Source organism: Dermacentor albipictus, chromosome 9 (assembly GCF_038994185.2).
Source record: "Dermacentor albipictus isolate Rhodes 1998 colony chromosome 9, USDA_Dalb.pri_finalv2, whole genome shotgun sequence".
NCBI classification, from domain to species: domain Eukaryota; kingdom Metazoa; phylum Arthropoda; class Arachnida; order Ixodida; family Ixodidae; genus Dermacentor; species Dermacentor albipictus.
The window spans coordinates 111862360-111881688 of NC_091829.1; the positions used below are offsets into that span (position 1 = coordinate 111862360).

General features: G+C 46.1%; 1 long non-coding RNA gene across 1 annotated transcript in view; it reads right to left on the bottom strand.

The window, feature by feature from the left end:
* LOC135919439 (uncharacterized) overlaps positions 1-17736 on the bottom strand; it is a 59875-nt gene extending 42139 nt beyond the window's left edge. Inside the window, exons 1-2 of the long non-coding RNA XR_011508762.1 lie at positions 17648-17736; positions 4830-4964 (exon numbers count right to left, since the gene is read on the bottom strand). This is a non-coding gene — a long non-coding RNA (uncharacterized lncRNA). The remainder of the gene's footprint in view (positions 1-4829; positions 4965-17647) is intronic.
* Between the last annotated feature and the right edge of the window lie 1593 nt (positions 17737-19329).

Genomic DNA, 19329 nt, shown 5'->3' on the forward strand with positions numbered 1-19329 from the left:
CTTCGACAGAATCAAACGCTTTCTCGTAATCAATGAAAGCTATATATAAGGGTTGGTTATATTCCGCACATTTCTCTATCACCTGATTGATAGCGTGAATATGGTCTATGGTTGAGTAGCCTTTACGGAATCCTGCCTGGTCCTTTGCTTTAAAGAAGTCTAAGGTGTTCCTGATTCTATTTGCGATTACCTTAGTAAATAGTTTGTAGGCAACGGTCAGTAAGCTGATCGGTCTATAATTTTTCAAGTCTTTGGCGTCCCCTTTCTTATGGATTAGGATTATGTGAGCGTTCTTCCAAGGTTCCGGTACGCTCGAGGTCATGAGCCATTGCGTATACAGGGTGGCCAGTTTCTCTAGAACAATCTAACCACCATCCTTCAATAAAACTGCTCTTATCTGGTCCTCCCCAGCTGCCTTCGCTTTTGCACATCTCCCAAGGCTTTCTTTACTTCTTCCGGCGTTACCTGTGGGATTTCGAATTCCTCTAGACTATTTTCTCTTCCATTATCGTCGTGGGTGCCACTGGTACTGTATAAATCTCTATAGAACTCCTCAGCTACTTCAACTATTTCATCCATATTAGTAAAGATATTGCCGGCTTTGTCTCTTAAAGCATACATCTGATTCTTGCCAATTCCTAGCTTCTTCTTCACTGTTTTTGGGCTTCCTCCGTTCCTGAGAGCATGTTCAATTCTATCCATATTATACTTCCTTATATCAGCTGTCTTACGCTTGTTGATTAACTTCGAAAGTTCTGCGAGTTCTATTCTAGCTGTAGCATTAAAGGCTGTCATACATTGGCGTTTCTTGATCCGATCTTTCGTCTCCTGCGATAGTTTACTGGTATCCTGCCAAATGGAGTTACCACCGACTTCCATTGCACACTCCTTCATGATGCGCACAAGATTGTCGTTCATTGCTTCAACACTACGGTCCTTTTCCTGAGTTAAAGCGGAATACCTGTTCTGTAGCTTGATCTGGAATTCCTCTATTTTTCCCTCTTACCGCTAACTCATTGATCGGCTTCTTATGTACCAGTTACTTCTGTTCCCTCCTCAGGTCTAGGCTAATTCCAGTTCTTACCATCGCTGTGGTCAATGCAGCGCACCTTGCCGAACACGTCCATATCTTGTATGATGCCAGGGTTAGCGCAAAGTATGAAGTCTATTTCATTTCTAGTCTCGCCGTTCGGGCTCCTCCACGTCCACTTTCGGCTGTCCCACTTGCTTAAGAAGGTATTCATTATCCGCATATTATTCTGTTCTGCAAACTCTACTAATAACTCTCCCCTGCTATTCCTAGTGCCTATGCCATATTCCCCCACTGTCTTGTCTCCAGCCTGCTTCTTGCCTATTTTGGCATTGAAGTCGCCCATGAGAATGGTGTATTTAGTTTTAACTCTACCTGTCGCCGATTCCACGTCTTCATAGAAGCTTTCGACTTCCTGGTCATCATTACTGGATGTAGGGGCGTAGACCTGTACAACCTTCATTTTGTACCTCTTGTTAAGTTTCACATCAAGACCTGCCACCCTCTCGTTAATGCTATAGAATTCCTGTATGTTACCAGCTATATTATTATTAATCAGAAATACGACTCCAAGTTCTCTCAGCTAAGCCCCGGTAGCACAGGATGTGCCCGCTTTTCAGCACTGTATATGCTTCTTTTGGCCTCCTAACTTCGCTGAGCCCTATTGTATCCCGTTTACTGCCCTCTAATTCCTCCAATAGCACTGCTAGACTCGCCTCACTAGATAACGTTCTAGCGTTAAACGTTGCCACGTTCATATTCCAATGGCGGCCTGTCCGCACGGACAGACTGCCTGTGCGCACGGTGGGATTGTTCAACCTCGATTTGAATTATGTGATGATCGCTCCCTAGCGTGTCCGGGAGTCGGGTCCACGTGGCCTTTCGCACGCCTCGAGTGAACATTAGATCAAAATTGGTGTCCCTCGACACGCTGTTGCCTACTCGGGTGGGTTGGAGCAGGTCATTCCATAAAGTAAAACCGTGCTGCTCTTCGGTGTCATGAACCCGTGCCCCTATCTTGGTTGGTATTGGGGTAGCCCCAGGCCGCGTGTGTGGTGGTAAAGTCCCCTACCACAACAAGCCGGTTGCCGTTAGCGTTCTTGCGAAGGTCCCGGACGAAGTGGTCATGGTGGAGTAGCTGCTCCCGCGGCGGGCTGTAAAGATTGGCCAGGTACGGGCTTTGTTGATACTTGCGAGTCGGCAACACCTCCACTATGGTGTGTTTGAATTCAGTGTCTTGAATTTCGTGAAGCTGTGCGGTTAGTGTCTTCTTGACAAGAATTGCGGTGTGGGCCGTGTGTGTCATATTGTTGTAGCTGGGGAGCTTTTATTTTCTGGATATTGGTTTCCTGTAGCTCGAATATGTCTGAATTGTTTGCTTTTAGATATTCTTGCAGGTTGGCCGACCGGGGTCTATAGGATCTGCAATGCCAGTGCCAAATGTGGAGGGTGGGAAGCGGCTCGGTATGTCTACGTTTGGCAGCCGCCATGTTGGTGGTTGTTCCCCACCTGGAGTAAGTGGCTTGGCCTTGTCGAGGTAGAATCCTCCGCGGATTCGCCTCGTACTGTACTTCGTCTTTTGCGTTTGATTCCTAACTGCTCCGCCAGATGTTCATGGGTCACGAAATTATTGTAAGCATAGGTTATGAAGTTGTGTTGTTGTGCCACGAAGCCGTCCAGTTTCGCGTCGAGTGTGGTGACCGTACGTGTTAGTGGCTCTATCTTTTCCATGATCTTAGTTTTCACTGTCTGTATGGTTCTGTCTACTGATGCGAGAGGTTTTGTAGTGAGGGTTTTCACGAAGACTTGAAGGCGTCGTTCAACAAGGTCGAGAATCTTCGCTTCATGAGCTTTTAGCCGTTCGTCTACCCACTTCATAATTCTGGTTTCTACATGTTTTAGTATGCTTTCTTCTACTCTCTTCGCTACTCTTTCCTCGAGTTCTGACGTGTTGCGCTCGGCTACCAGTTGTTGTTGTATCGTCCTCTGTGCACCCTGTACTTTACGTTAGAGTCCGTATCGTCGCTGTCTCGCCCGAACTGCTCGGGTTGCGTGAGGAATTCGAGGCGCTGCTTCCGTTCACCGCGGCGACGTAAGTGATTCGCCTAACGGAGCGAGACCATGACCGAGAGCGGGATGTAGAGCTCGATCTTAGGATAGAGCGAGAGCGTCCCCGGCCAGGTCTTTGTTGAGGCGAGGGCCCCCATGAGCTGTCTGAGGCGCTAACCAGCGCGGCGAGGTCTTCGGTGCTGGAGCTCCAGGGATTCTCTCGGGCGCGAGCATTGTCAAGTTGCTGTCTTCTTACTTGGTAGGGAGGCGGGCTGTTACGGTGTTTCTTCTTGCATTCCTTGCCTGCCATTTCGTGGTCTCAGCCGCAAATTTTGCACTGCGGGCGACAATCGTGTTCTTTATTGACCGCATCGCGCCCGCATGAGTAGCAGAAGTTGACCCTCGGCTGAGGAGAGATATCCTGTCGGTGTCCGATGGCGCCGCAGGTTCTGCAGTATTGGACGGATTTTCGGTAGGGCTTGCATCTGTAGTCACCGCTCTGATACGTTACGTAATAAGGGACGTGCTGTCCGTCGAAGGTGATAACCCTGGCTGTTGAAGATCCTAGCATGCGCGCGCCGAGAACCGTGTATCTTGAGTCCACTCGAAGGCCGGCAACAATCTCAGTGGGACGTTTACCCGGTTCGAGGCCGTATATCACTCCACGGCACACATCGTCTGGGTGTCGAATGTGGGGATTTACTTGACAGACGGTTCCGCCGAGTTGTATGGTGTTGATGTGCTGCAGTTCGGAAGCTTGTTCCGTACTTGCCGTGCTCGCGACGATCACATTCTCTAGTTTCTGCACTTGTACTCGGACATTATCGTGAAAGTCTTGCTGGGCCAAACCACTGGATGTTCCGACGGCATGCGTCACTGCGATGAGTGTGTGCTTCGAGAGGTCAAGACCTGCTTGAGGTCGGAATACGATTTTGAAGTCGTCAGTGGGGAACGGGCGCATCTTCCGAATGTTTTGACGTTGCGGCAGGGGTTGTGCTTGATGTTTGGGGTATGGTTTCAGGACTTCCATGGCTCTTTCCTTGGTGAATTTATTGTCCTCTTTTGCTGATCTACCTTTACGACCAACTTGTAGCCACTCGATGTGGACTTTACCCGTCGTTTCGCCGCTATTCGCGTCGTATATGCACTGTTGTATGGTATCAAAGTTAGCCCCGGCCACCTCCATTCGCGCCGTTGTCGGCTCTTGCAAAGCGTTCGCCATCTGTGTTTCCAGAAAAGCGGGCGCACTTTGCCTAAGATGCTGGTTCTGCGTGGTTCACTTCTAGTGCGAGAGCGCCGTGCACGTGCACCGCGGGCATGCAGGCGCGAGCCGCTGGTCTCCCGCTCCTGCCACGGGTGCCCCGGCGTTAGGGTCATCTTGGAGCGCACGGTCACAGAATGTTCAGGGCTCGGTTATACGAGTAAAGGTCTACTCACTGCGTCGTGGCTGGTGTCAAACGATGCCTAGCAACTTCAGGAATCCGAGGCTACCAAATTCGCCGAGTTTCCAAGCAATGTTCCACACGAAATAGCGATAAAAGCAGGAGCCCATGTGAGGTACGACTGTGCTCCTCGGCCCCCTGGCGGTTTTTTTTCGCTTAAAACAGTAGATAACTAGATATACATACAGTCAGTCAGACAAACTCAAAATGCCAAAAGCAGTCGAAGAATGCTGTGCATTAAAAATAGTTGTGTTGGCATATCGCCGTTCCCTGAAATGATTTTCCAAAAGAAGTTGAACAATACTTACCGTTTTGAACCTTCACTTGGAGGTATCTTCTATGAGTTTGATATTCGTGCACATGTGATTTTGTGGCAATATATCCAAAGACTAATATAAGAAAGAGGGTCCATGTACTCATGGTGTCGTTTTGTCAAAATGCATCTGCAAACGTATGCAAAAAAGTCGACAGTCACGTAAGGGTCCTTCCATGATTTGAATACGAAAGCAAGGGGACTTGTCTAAGTTGTCACTTTGAATTAAAACTCCAACTTATTTCACCTGAATCAATCTTTCTTTAATTTGTACCAAGCTTAATCCACAATATTCCACTGTATTCCACTTTTATCCACTTTTATTCACCTTAATCCAAATTTGGCAGTGGGCCATGTCAGTTTTTAGGGTGTGGGCGAACGCGTTCGTCCTGCGCCGTGGCTGTTCACCATGGCATTCCACATGCCGGGAATGCGGTGCTATGACTTTGTCACGTGTGTTTAGTAGAATGGGATCATAATGCCGGACTGCGGATTTTCCGCTTCATGGGGATTATAATGTGGTCGCAATAAATATTACAATCTTTTGCGTCGGCGGCGCTCCTATAGCAATTCCGCCACCCGTGTTGATATTACGACAATTGTGGTTCTTTGTATGCAAGAAACTACCACCATAATTGCTAAGAACATAAGCATTATTGTGGGCCGAAGTAGAGCCAGCATACAACATCTTCTTAAAGAAATTCTCAGCTGTTTATGGGCAGCATTTCATACATAAGAAAAGAAACCAGAAAGCTTATCGGAAAACTTGGATGACCAAATAGCTTCTAAAAAAATAAAGAAAAGAGATAAGCTTTATGCCAGGTTCATAAAATCTCGGAACAGCGATGATTTAAAATCCTTCAAAGTTTTTAGACATAAATTAAATAAAGAGCTAAGAAATGCAAGAAATCGCTATTATTTACGTACTTTTTCTTCATGCGAGGGACAAACAGAGAAGATGTGGAACAAGTTAAACGAACTAATGGGACGTAAACAGAACACTGAACCTATAAAGAAAGTTTCTGTAAACGGATGCATTTTAACCGGAGATAATTTAGTTAACGCATTTAATGATTACTTTACAGACACTGATTCCCATTTATCACTAAGCCCGCCATGTACATTTCAATTCCCAGCAACTATGGACACTATTTTTTTCCAACCGACAACACTTACCGAGGTTTGTTCAGTTTTTCTCAAACTGAAAAATTCATGCAGCTACGATGCTGATGGCCTCCAAATAAGGCCTATCAAACACGTCATTTGTGGCATTGCACCTGTGTTAGCTTATATTTATAACTTATGGATAACATCAGGTACTTTTCCCGAAAAAATGAAAATTGCAAAAGTAATTGTGTTATATAAGAAAGGTGACAAGCTTGATTTAAAAAATTACCGTCCGATATCTATTCTCCCGCAGTTTTCTAAAGGTCTTGAAAAAATAATTCTTAACCAATTAACATCTTTCAGCAACAAACATAAACTAATAACAGACGCTCCATACGGTTTTCAACAAGGTATATCAACAGAATTAGCACTAGTAGCACAAAAAGAATATATACTGCAGAACCTCGAAAATAAGTCACTTGTAATTGGTCTATTCATAGATTTCACAAAAGCATTCGACTGCATAAACCATGACCTCCTAATACTTAAACTTGAAAGATATGGCATCAGAGGCCTTCCTCTTCAGTTACTGACATCCTACCTTAGAAATCGACTGCAATATGTGGCTATAAAGACTAACATATCATCTACACGAAAGATACAAAGAGGTGTCCCTCAGGGAAGTATCCTTAGCCCATTTTTGTTTAACATCTACATAAACGACATAGTTCTTATCCACCGAGAAGCAAAATTCATAAACTACGCAGATGATACGAGTGTTTTTTTTTTATCAAACAACTCTTTTACATGCCTCATTAGTGCAGCGAACATCCTACTAACCCATCTCTCAAAATGGAGCCAGGACAACGTTTTAAAAGTAAACTCGAATAAAACACAAGCAGACATCTTTAAAACAAGAGGTACATGTACTCCTTTGACCCACAACATATATTATAACTCTGAGAAAATAGAGGTTGTTGACACGGTAAAAGTACTTGGCGTATATTTTACCGACACATTGCAATGGGACGCTCACGCGGATTCCGTACTGCAGAAACTGAGCCGCGTAACAGGTTTACTACCTCGAATCGCTACCTTTTACCAATGTCAGTTAAATTGACCATTTATAATGCACTATTTGCCTCGCATGTAAATTATTGCCATCTTGTATGGGGCACGACATCAGCTTCCAATCACTTTAAGATACTATTGATGCAAAAAAAGATAATACGCGCTATCGCAAATGTGCCATACAACTCACACACTGAGAATCTTTTTACCAAGTACAACATAACAAAAAGTCATCATCTCTACAAACAAACCCTCCTACGCACCTATTACTTTCAGGTAAAAAATAGAAGCAACCTAATTACTAATATAGCAAACTTAAAAGAGAATACACTCACATATGAGACGCACAGCCATGAAAAATGGCTCATACCCTTCTCGAGGACAAATTACGGTCATCAAATGGTCGCAAATACCTTGCCACGGCTAATAAATTCTTACCTAGAAGCCGGCATTCACATTCATGCCTTGACACCATCGGAGCTCATCTGTCTGGTGAAAACTACCATTTAAATCGCCATGATTCCGTAAAACCATATGCATTCAATGAAAGAAATGTTTTTATTTTGATGTAACCCACTGTTCTTTATTTTTTTCATTTCTCAAAGTGTTCTTTGCCACCATTCTGCCAATATGTAAAGGGGCCCAGGGACCACTCAAGCTGCCAATAAGGAGCTTTTACCTTAGCCCCTTCCATTTGTTTGTAAATGGGCACAAATAAAAATGAAATACAGTAAATATTCACGGAAGGGCAGCAGTGACAAGTATCTGTCATCGTTTTTCATGTTTTGCACCCTATGTCATGCAAAAAGCTGAATTTTGTAATGTTTAAAAAACATTCTTTCCGCTATCTTCTTGTCTCGTAAATAACCCTGTATGTATAACGTGGACATTTCTATATCTTGTAAGGAAATACTTCCACCACGTTGATGCGGTGCATGATCTTTTTAAAGAGGCATTCATAGAGGAATGCACTGTTTTTTGAAAACGTCTGAGCAGGGTGCTGTAAACAGAACAAGATTAACCTGTGATGTCGTAGTTCAGCAGTAGGCATCAGGCTAGAACGTTGGTGGTAACAGTCATTCCTAATGAAACGGAATAAAGTTGCGAGTATCCTGAGATCTCGGTAAAAACAAGAGGCAATGGTCCTACAACTTATTACCCTATCCATTTCTTTCGCGCTTTTTTCTGTAAAGCGGCGCAGCCTTTGAACATAAAGCTACCAGGTTTCCCAAATAGTGCAATTATTGCGAACACGCCTGTATATAGGAGGAGCAAAAAATCATGCAAAGGCCACCCTCTGGGGGGAATCGATGTAAGCGAAGCTTTCCGGGATGGACTCTTTGATTGACGATAATTAGCGGTGATGTTGATGGCTAAAGCTTAATTTCTTCAACGTTTAGGCTAACACGAGAGTGGTGAGTTCATGTTAAACCTTACCTTGCGTGCAGCAGGGCTCTTTATCTGCGTAAGTCACAGAACACACAGGGAGACGTGTTCGCTTGAGGCGTTGTTGTGCGCCATATTTTATAACCTCTTAGAGAGTGTTGCCTAACATGGCGCATTTACTCACATGACACATCGCATTGTGGCAGAAGTATTAAACTTGAATTGGATTATGGGACTGTAGGTGTCAAACGCACACTGGGATTATGAGGCAAGACATAGTGGCTGACTCCAAATGAATTTTGCGACTGTGATGTCCTCTAACGGGTCCCAAAACCTAAGTGCACGTGCGTTTTCTATTGTGCCTCCGTCGAAATACGGCTGCCGCAATTGGGATGAAATCCACGACCTCTAGCAATGCCAAAGCCGCAAAGATAATGCGGCGGTAACAGAAGTGTTGATTTGACGGTCAACCATATCCGTAGTTTCTCCTTGACCCTGCGGTGCGCTCTAATTAATGATGCTCTGCTTCTGCACGCCCTGCGTAAGTTGCCCGCTCAACATATTTCCATTGCGTTTCTTTTTCAGGAATAGGAGCAACGTTCTCTACCGTACCTTGAACTTAGGCTTATCCTGTTTCCGGCAATTGCTGTCGTATAGTAGAGGGGTTTCCTTGCCTTCTCACGTCAGCTCCCCCCCTCCCTTATATGGGAACTGTCTCTTCTCCTCCCTCTGCTTCTCCTCTTCTTCTCGTCTTTACAGTTTTATCTGCATCCCCTCTGGCCTCGCACGTTAGTAGAAAGGGAAGCGCTGCAGTTTCTGCAATGCTTCTGAGGGGAGTCACGTATAATTACAGCTGTCAAGCGGCTAATGTGGCGACGGCCAGGGAGGTCCAGAGGGCATTGTGCACGTTCGACGCGGTGAGGTGAAAACGAGTTTCTCCCATCGCCTTTCCTCTGTTACTCGCACCTGTCATCTATATACACGCTCTGAACCACCTCCCGACGCGGTGTGCGCGACAGCAGCAATTACAAAAGCCCACAGCAGCCCACAGCAGCCCACAGGAGCCCACAGGAGCCCACAGGAGCCCACAGCAGCAGCAGTAGCAGCAGCAGTAGCAGCAGCAGTGGGAAAGTCGAAGGAAGAGGCAAAGACAGCTTCGCTTTAAAAATTGTGAGCGGACCGAAGTATGGTCTGGTGCACTTTATTTCAAAATGTGAAGGAGCTGTGAATGATTACTGGTGCGCACCCGCCATTACTACTGGCAACGGCCTTACTAGTGCAATTCTAATCAATGCATTGCAAGAGCTCTTCAAAGGTAATGAATTATGGATATTAATCCCATGGAAAATATCACAACAGCCAATATGGAAGTTTGGCGGTAGGCCCACGTCCTTATCGACAATCTACAAACACGCGGTTCATAACGCAAGCAGGCACTCAGCCATAAATTACCAAACTTAAAATTATTGTGAAATAAGCTACAACGGGAAGAAGAGTATTATGAGCCAGTTGTTCAGCGGATGTAGAAGAATACGTTGAAGTGTAGAGTGGACAAGCGGAAAACGAAGTGAAGTCTATTGCCCGCAAATTCGTTGTTGCTGCCCCCCTTTTAGTCCCTTTGCACACAGTGTAGAATAATCCCTTTTTTTAATGCTCCCCGTAACATCTTGCTGAATTTGCGGCGTGCATCACGAGCCCATCACAAAACTTCGCAGCCGATATTTTGTGGTCCAGTGAGCTATGTCGACTGAGAGGCCCACTGCTTAGGCTTACAATACCCCAGAACCTATTCAGCATCATCATCATCAGCCTGGTTACGCCCACTGCAGGGCAAATGCCTCTCCTATACTTATCCAACAACCCCGGTCATGTACTAATTGCGGCCATGTCGTCCCTGCAAATTTCTTAATCTCATCACCCACCTAACTTTCCGCCGCCCCCTGCTACGCTTCCCTTCCTTTGGAATCCAGTCCGTAACCCTTAATGACCCTCGGTTATCTTGCGTCCTCATTATATGTCCGGCCCATGGCTATTTCTTTTTCGATTTCAACTAAGATGTCATTACCTCGGGTTTGTTCCCTCACCCAATCTGCTCTTTTCTTATAGTTTAGCGTTACACCCATCATTCTTCTTTCCCTAGCTGATTGCACCATCCTCAATTTAAGTAGAACCCTTTTCGTTACTCTCCAAGTTTCTGCCCCGCAGGTGAGTACTGGTAAGACGCCGCTGTTATACACTTTTCTCTTGAGGGATAATGGCAACCTGCTGTTCATGATCTGAGAATGCCTGCCAAACGCCCCCCAGCCCATTCTTATTCTTCTGATTATTTCCGTCTCATGATCCGGATCCGCCGTCACTACCTGCCCTAAGTAGATGTATTATCTTACCACTTCCAGTGCGTCCCTACCTATTGTAAATTGCTGTTCTCTTCCGAGACTGGTAAACATTACATTAGTTTTCTGCAGATAAATTTTAGGCCGATTCTTCTGCTTTGCCTCTCCAGGTCAGTGAGCATGCATTGCAATTGGTCCCCAGAGTTCCTAAGCAAGGCAATATCATCTGCGAATCGCAGGTTACTAAAGTATTCTCCATTACCTCTTATCGCAATCCTTCCCAATCCAGGGGCCCTATAACGTAAAGCTATTCCAATGTGTTTCTATTCCATTTTCCTGACGTCAAATTTGCGTAACCACCAACGCAAGCACCGGGCGGTCACCCGCAGGGTTGCCTGAGCAGACCAATCAAACGCTATCCTCGTTCATAGGAGGTCCCTTTTGTTTGCTTGAAAAACGAATAACATTGCCTACATTGAGCGGCTTGTCGTATCTAATTGGCTGTCAAGAGGCGAGGAGAACGCTCAAGTGGAGAAGGATTCACAGGGGCAGAGCCAGTGCACTGAAAATTGATAACTGGATGAAGAGGGTGGTGCCGGCGTCTGGGATTGGTCGGTTTTCCCTTACTTAGCTTGCGGTGGCTGGTCGAAATTCGCGGCAGCATGCAACGGAAGCTTAAGAATGACGCTAGAACTGACCCTCAGCAAAGAAGAGTTGGCAGAATGAGGTAGTAAACGTGCCGAAAGTGCTTGAAAACGTTACATGGTCACGCAAGAAGATTTATCATACACAAATACACCCGTGCTCTCCGGCAGGTGCGAGTAGCCAGCGTGTCAGCGATCGGCGGCAGCCATCTTTTATTCCTTTCGGAACGGGGCAGCCTGTGGCTATTCCGAAAAAAAGTCAATTTTGTTCGGCATATTAATGCATCTTTATCGCGTACACGTCACTTTGATGCGGTGAGTTTGTGCGGTTTTGTGACGTCGCGTGCGAGGCATGTGAAATGGACGCAGCCCGAAAACTTTTTACCAATAGCAGAGCGCTAATGGCGAAAAGGGGTCGAATCAAAAATAACTGTTTTTCTTTTTTCTGTCAAATCATGCATAATCAGTTTGTACACATCATATCAGATGGGGAGGTATTGCGGTTTTCGTGATGTCGCATGACAGATAGGTGAAGTGGGGGGTGTTCGAAAAAAGTTTTCGACCAATCGTGGAGAGCTGATAGCAGAATTGTAATAGAAAAGTTTGGAATACTTTTACGTTATCGCGCCCCAGGACTCTGAATACTTGATGTAAACACACCATGAATGGCATTGGAGAGATCGTATCTCCCTGCCTGACGCCTTTCTTTATTGGGATTTTGTTGATTTCTTTATGGAGGACTATGGTGGCTGTGGAGCCGGTATAGATATCTTTAAGTATTTTCGCATTCGGCTCATCTACACCCTGGGGCACTATAACGTAAAATTATTTGAAACTTTTCTATTCCAATTCTGTAATCAGCCCGCCACGATTGGTCAAAAACTATTTTGGACCACCCCCCTTTACCTGTCCGTCACGCGACGTCCCGACAACCGCGATAGCTCCCTATCTGATATGACGTGTACACATGATTATGCATACCCTGACCGAACAAAACAAACATAGTTATTTCTGATTCGACGCCTTTTCGCCATTAGCCCTCGGCTGTTGGTCAAAAGTTCTCGGACTGCACACACTTTATCTGCCTCTCACGCGGCGTCACAAAACCGCAAGAACTTACCGCGTCAAAGTGACGTGCACGCGTTAAAAATACATGATTATGCCGAACAAAAGTGAATTTTCTTTTGAATAGCCGCAGGCTGCGCCGTTCCGAAAGGAATAAAAGATGGCTGCCATCGATCCCTCCGGCACTGGCTACTGGCCCCTGTTGGAGAGCATGAGTTTATTTGCGTGGCTGTGTAACGTTTTTGAGCACTTTACGCATGTTTACGACCTTGTTCTGCCAACTATTCTGTGCTGAGGATCCGTTTTAGCGTGATTCTTAAGCTTTCGTTACATGCCACCGCGATTGTCGACGAGCCACCGCAGGCCAAGTTAGAGAAAGCGGACCAATCGCAGACGCCGGCACCACCCTCTTCATTCGGTTATTGATATTCAGTGCAGTGGCTCGGCCCCATCGAATCCCTCTCCACTTGAGCATGCACCTCGCCTCTTGCGAGCGAATTGGATAAAAGAAGCCGCTCAGTGCAGGCAATGTTATTCGTTTTTCAAGCAAACAAAAGTTACCTCCTATGAGCGAGGGGAGCATTTCATTGGTTTGTTCAGACAACCCGGCGGCTGACCGTCCTATGCTTGTGTCGGCGGTTACGCAAATGTGACGTCAGGAGACTGGAATAAAAACATATTGGAATAGTTTTACGTTATACGGCCCCTGATTCCGTAATGCCTCCATGACTGCTGAGTTTTTGACTGAATCGAATGGTTTCTCGTAATCAATGAAAGCTATATATAAGAGTTGCTTATGTTCCGCACATTCCTCTATCATCTGACTGATAGAGCGAATGTGGCCTATTGTTCAGTAGCCTTTACGGAATCCTACCTGGTCTGTAGGTTGACGGAAGTCGAAGGTGTTCCTGATTCTATTTGTGATTACCTTACTAAATACTTTGTACGCAACGGCCAGTAAGCTTATTGGCTCGTAAGTTTTCAAGTCTTTGGCGTACGCTTTCTTATGGATTAGGATTATGTTAGCATTCTTCGAAGATTTCGGTACGCTCGAGGTCATGAGGCATTGCGTATACAGGGTTGCCAGTTTTCCTAGAACAATCTGCCCACCATCCTTCAACAAATCTTCTATTACCTCATCCTCCCCAGCTGCCTTCCCCCTTTGCATAGCTCCCAAGGGTTTCTTTACTTCTTACAGCGTTACTTGTGGGATTTCAAAATCCTCTAGACTATTCTCTCTTCCATTATCGTCGTGGGTGCCACTGGTACTGTATATATCTCTATAGAAGTCCTCAGCCACTTGAACTATATCATCCATATTAGTAATGATATTGCTGACTTTGTCTCTTAACGCATACCTAGTTGGGTGAGCACCTATTGTGGGCACCCAACTGCGCAATCGTGAGGCAAGGGAAGTTGCAACGATCAAATTTAAGGTGACTAACACGACAACTTCGATGGCAACAGAGCTCGCAGCGCTCTTTAAAGCCCTTCATTACATTGGTGATGAACCGCTACACAAGTGGATGGTCTTCCGCGATTCAACCGCGGTACTGCTGTCTGTGCTGTAATCTTTACGACACGGACCACAAGAACAGCTAGTATTTCAGATTATAGAGATCATGCACCATATAAATTATGCAGGCCATGAAACAACTTTCCAATTGCTTCCAAGTCACTGCGGGATAATCGGCAATGAGTGGGCCGATCATGCTGCCCGTTAAGGCCATACTGAGGACACTTTCTAGAATTAACGCAGCGCGGAAGCTCCGCCTGCTTGGTCGACAGTGCACCATGTCGCATTGGAATGAGCCACAATTCAGGAATTGCCGAGTACAATCCCTTGATCCCACATTAAGCCTTCGAGTCCATCAAAGCTTCACCGTGGAGACGCCACGCTTTTGTATCGACTGTGGTTGGGCGTTGCTTTTACCAGAGCCTATGTGTTACCCATAGGGATGGCCGACACCGCAACCTGTGACCACTCTGGCCATGAGGAATCGATTGGCCATATTTTGTGCGCATGCAGTTCTGTCCACAGAGGGAATCCCTTATCCACGACGTCGAACAGCTGGAGGACCGAACGCTGTCGGAACAAGGAATTCCGCACCATCCACGGGGCCTAACCTCACAGATGAAGGCCGTGCAGGCGCTACTGCGCTTCTTGCGAAATACTGGCCTTTGTGAACGTCCCTAAATTGAACCCCCTTTGTGTGTGTGTGTGTTTGTCTCTGTGCGTGCTTTTCTTTTTTTCTTTTTTGAACTATTTCTTTTCTGTCCTCTTTCTAACCCCTATCTCCAAACCCCAGTGCAGGGTAGCAAACCAGAGACTGATGTCTGGTTAACCTCCCTGCCTTTCCCCTTCATCGCGCTCTCTCTCTTCTTTATTTTATTAACGTACACTTCGTTGAATAAAAAATTATTTATAACTCTATACGTGTAATTGAAACCGGACGCAACGCCATTCCAATGTTTCTATTGTCGAAAACGTCACACTTACAATCTAATTAGAAGTCTTATGTAGAAGTAACACACTTTATAGGGAAGTTGAGGCGCATGATAGGTAACAGTTTAAGCCCTCACCTTGTCATTAAAACCATAATAGCAGAAACATCATCAGCAAATGTACTTATAATAAAGGTTTATTTCCTTACACAGCCGATGGGTTCGTTACAGAATACGGTTCGGTTTCTCTTGTTTTTACTATAAGGCCATAATAAACTCTAAGCAATAAATTAGCTTCATTCTGACAATATATTAACCTGCTTCTAAATTGGCACGGTTTTAGTTTGGGCTAGCTGGTATTCCATTGCAAACTTCACTTACAGCGCGTACATAGACAAAGGTACCGAAAGAACGACGAATACAGCGCTTGTAATCGTCGTTCTTTCAGTCCCTTTGTCTAAGTACGCACTGTAAGTGAAGCTCTAAAGCAACCCTGTTGAATTTCTTAGAACATGACCTATCAGTGTCTCTAGGTCTTGATTTTTACGCGCGAACATCACTGGCCAGCTCACGCAATCGGCGCTGTGTGTCTGAAGCCGCGAAACAAGGGAACGAGGAAGGTGCTTTTAGGTGAAAAGAATCGCGCGCCAGGTAAAGTATGAACCGAACGCGCGGCAAATAACCTGATCATAGAATAATGTGTAGTCGGAATGGAGAAACGTGGCAAAGCGTCGCGGAGCAGGAAGGTAGGCGGAGGTGCGCAGGGTTGACCGTGTATTCACAGTTGCTAGTAGGTAGAGCGGGGCGTGGCACTTGCGGAGACGCCGGATCATTGCGCGCATGCGCGAGTGAGTGCGGGTGCGAGGTAGGAAATGTGGGGACCTTTGTTCCGTCAATATATGACTCTGCCTCGGCACTACGGAGGAGTTTCTTAGTGGTGTTGTATGCATTTGTCCCTAGGCGTGCCGTCAGTAGTCGCGGCACGCGGTAGTACTGAACTTAGTGTCGCAAGTTGGCGGCTGGACGTAAATATATTTATTCAGTCGTGTTTTTGCTAATTAAAACAGCGTGTCATTTTGTTCGCATTATTGGCGGCGTCTGCAGAACCCCAAAGCGGCAACGGGGACACCAAAGCAAGAACCCGGACTTGTCCTTTAGTTGGGGATCACTGACGCTGGCGCGGGCCAGGAGAGCATAAGATCGGCTGTCCGCTGTCGCGGACAGTCAATTTTTTATGCGGACAGCCCTGGCACGCTGCGACTCCCACGGCCTCAACACATGGGCCGGCCGACTTGCAGCTTTGATCACCGCTACCATTGGGTGCACTGGAGATCCTACGCCGTCTGCTTTATTACAACCTCAGGTGCTCTCCCGGGGCTCCGTTTGCTGATGACATGTGCCTTCCTGAAGCAGTGCTTGTAAAAAAAAGTGCAGTCTACAGCATGACGAATAAAGCGATCCGCGACTTATACAACACCAGTCAGAACTTTGCCCCCTCATAGACAGCGATCACCAAATGCGGCGTCCGTGCACACTGCCTCACCGTGCCGGCGCCCTGCGGCAGAGCGTAAATAAACTTGACCGCACTCCGCAATGCCGGTACGTCTAGGGACAAACGCATACAACACGCGCTAAGAAACCTCCTCAGTACTGCCTAGGTAGAGTCATATTCTAGGAGCAAAGGCCTACACATTTTCTCACTCGCACCCACACTCACGCCTGCACAGAAACTTCGAGCGCCGCGAAAAGCGCCGCGCTCTGCTGTTCCTACTAGCAATTCTAAAAATGCCACCGGGGGATGAGAGGGAGGGGGCGTTGTAATTCGGCCGCGAGCGGCCATTCGGGCTATATCATGAAAGCGATCTGCTTTAGGGGCACAACCTATGTGGCCCGACGGCTCGTACCTTTGCCTGCGCTGTGTTCTCAGCGCTCATATTGCACTGAAGCGACAGCATGAGGGGCACATGGCTCGCAGCTGCTGCCGCGATTCCAGTGTCCTCGGTCATTAGGTAATTTAGGTTAGGTAATTTAGATTGTACGCGAATGCTTACAATGGCGCGTTCAACTGCGGCGGCGGCGGCGCATGGCGTGGCCGTGCGAGCCCTGTCTTGAATACCATCTTCTATACGGACAGTGTAGGCGTCTAAGCGCACCGAGGGCCGATAGCGTCGTGCGTGCTGCAGCATCCATACGCTTGCCCGTAACCCACGTTACCGAAGTGAAACGTCACTGTAACTTTTGTCCTTATTTTTTATCCTCTGTGCCATGTGCTCGGTGCCATTGTACTATTATTTGGCTTCGGTTACCGTCGCTCTCAATGTTAGTTTTTTTCCCCGCCGACATATCTAAAGCGTCTTTGCACAGTGAATTTTCGCAGCAAATACACCTTTCAATAATTCGAAAGTTCCAACCAAGAACCCGTGTATCATCATATATAGCTATTTGAAATTTTCTACGTTGATTACTGCATCTATTCTGAAAGTGACACGCAGGGTGGGGCATTATTATTCATTTATGTGCCTTATCGCTAATCCCCGAGGCAACCATCATTAACAAATTATGCTATTCGCTGGACACTACGGCTTGAGGCATAGCTTCTACTTTCCGTTTTGTTATGCGTTGCCCTCTTGTTACTGCAACATTGCAAGGCCCATAGCCGTGAGTTATTCGGAACGCAGACTGTAAAGTAGTCGCCATTATAGTTTCCAGCAAGTCTCTGTAATGTGAGCGATTAAAATTTAATATGATTGAAAAACACATACCTAGGTATTAATCCACATTCCGTATCAGCGAGAGCTCTTGGCCTACATAGGTTTTTCTCCCTCTTTTTGTCCTCTTCTTTGTGCCATCTGTTCGGTGCCATTGTACTATTATTTAGCTTAGGATACCATTGCTCTCTATGTCAGTTTTTTTCCTCGCCGACATATCTAAGGCGTCATTGCACACAGTGACTTTCGCAGCAAACACAATAGGCCCATGATTGCTCCATGGACCGGCGGCGATAATACAACGTGGCATCAGCGGTGTTCAGTTATTTTTCTGGCCGCAAGTGCTGCACGCGTTTCATAAATACGAATAACGAAATCGGTTGATGCGGACGTAGACATAGTCACATTTTGTGTCTTCAGTTGACGAATATATAATAATTGCTTCTTTTAACAACATAGTTCCAGCGGTGTGTTGCAAAAGCTACTCTCGTGGCCATCTTTTTTCTAGAAAGTAATCCAATTGTATGGCAGCCGTACTGCGTCATTTTACCGTGGCTAACTTGCCCGCTTTCATCTCCTTGCACTTCCATAAACCACATGAAAGGATGAAGAACAACAACAGGCATACCATTATGCATTCTTGTGTTGTGAGGTCCGTGTTTTTTCCGTGTATATTTCAGCAATGGACCTACGCATATATTTTGCTTTAAGGTAGACAGTTTTTGCAGAAGTTAGTATTTCGAAATTTGTGCTCAATATAGTACTGAACCTAGTGCGCGCAATGCATTCAGGTCATTTTTAAACACTCATTAACATCGCGCTTTGGTTTCTGGGCGCCATCGCCAGATCAAAGAAATTTTCTGTTTTTTTTACCACTGCAGCGTTACATTCACCATTCCTATGCTTAGCAGCTGCTGCCACGATTGTCGCTTCTCTCATGGGAAAAGCCAATGGGAAAGCTGTTCAACAGGAAAGCTAACCCCGTCATTTGTATTGTTAGAGGCTCGTCCCAGGCATCATTATTAGGAACGCGGCTCGTCTTTCACCGACTTCACACCGAGGCTAATGCAATGGCTGAGGTACATTTCGTTCGCTTCTGCTACTGTGCCAGCTATCGGTGCAGCCACGCATCGATGATGATGCACGTAAGCGTGGACATGCGTTAATCATTCCATCATCGTCATTTCGTCGTGGTCATTCTATCATAGCTTTCTAGACGAGATTCCACTATCGTCACTCTATTTTCGGCATGCATTTGTCGTCGTACCGCGGCCATCATTCGACCTTCGTTATCCAATTTTCTTTATGCCGCTGTCATCATACAGCAATAGTCAGGTGAGCATCGCTATACTGTTGTTCTCGTGCGCCTTCGTCGAACCTTTCTTATAATTTTGTGTCGTCCTGTTGTCCTTAGGCTGTAGTCGTCATACCATTGGCATTGTTGACATTCGAGTCGTCCGGGCTCTTTGCGTTAAACATGTGTAAATGACGGCCATTGATGAAAGCGGAATAGCGTATAGCTTTAGCTGGGGCATATGTACACCATTCGTCATTGGTTAATGCGAGATGTCGAACACCAAACGCTGAAATCCTTAAAGGTGGTTGAAAACAATTGCTAAGATAGGTAGTAGAGAGAATAAAACGCTGCGTAATATTCGAGTGGTGCACTGACGCTTGCCGCCTCGCCAATACCCTGTGTTTCAGTGATAACGTGTGGGAACACTGGGTGCGATCGT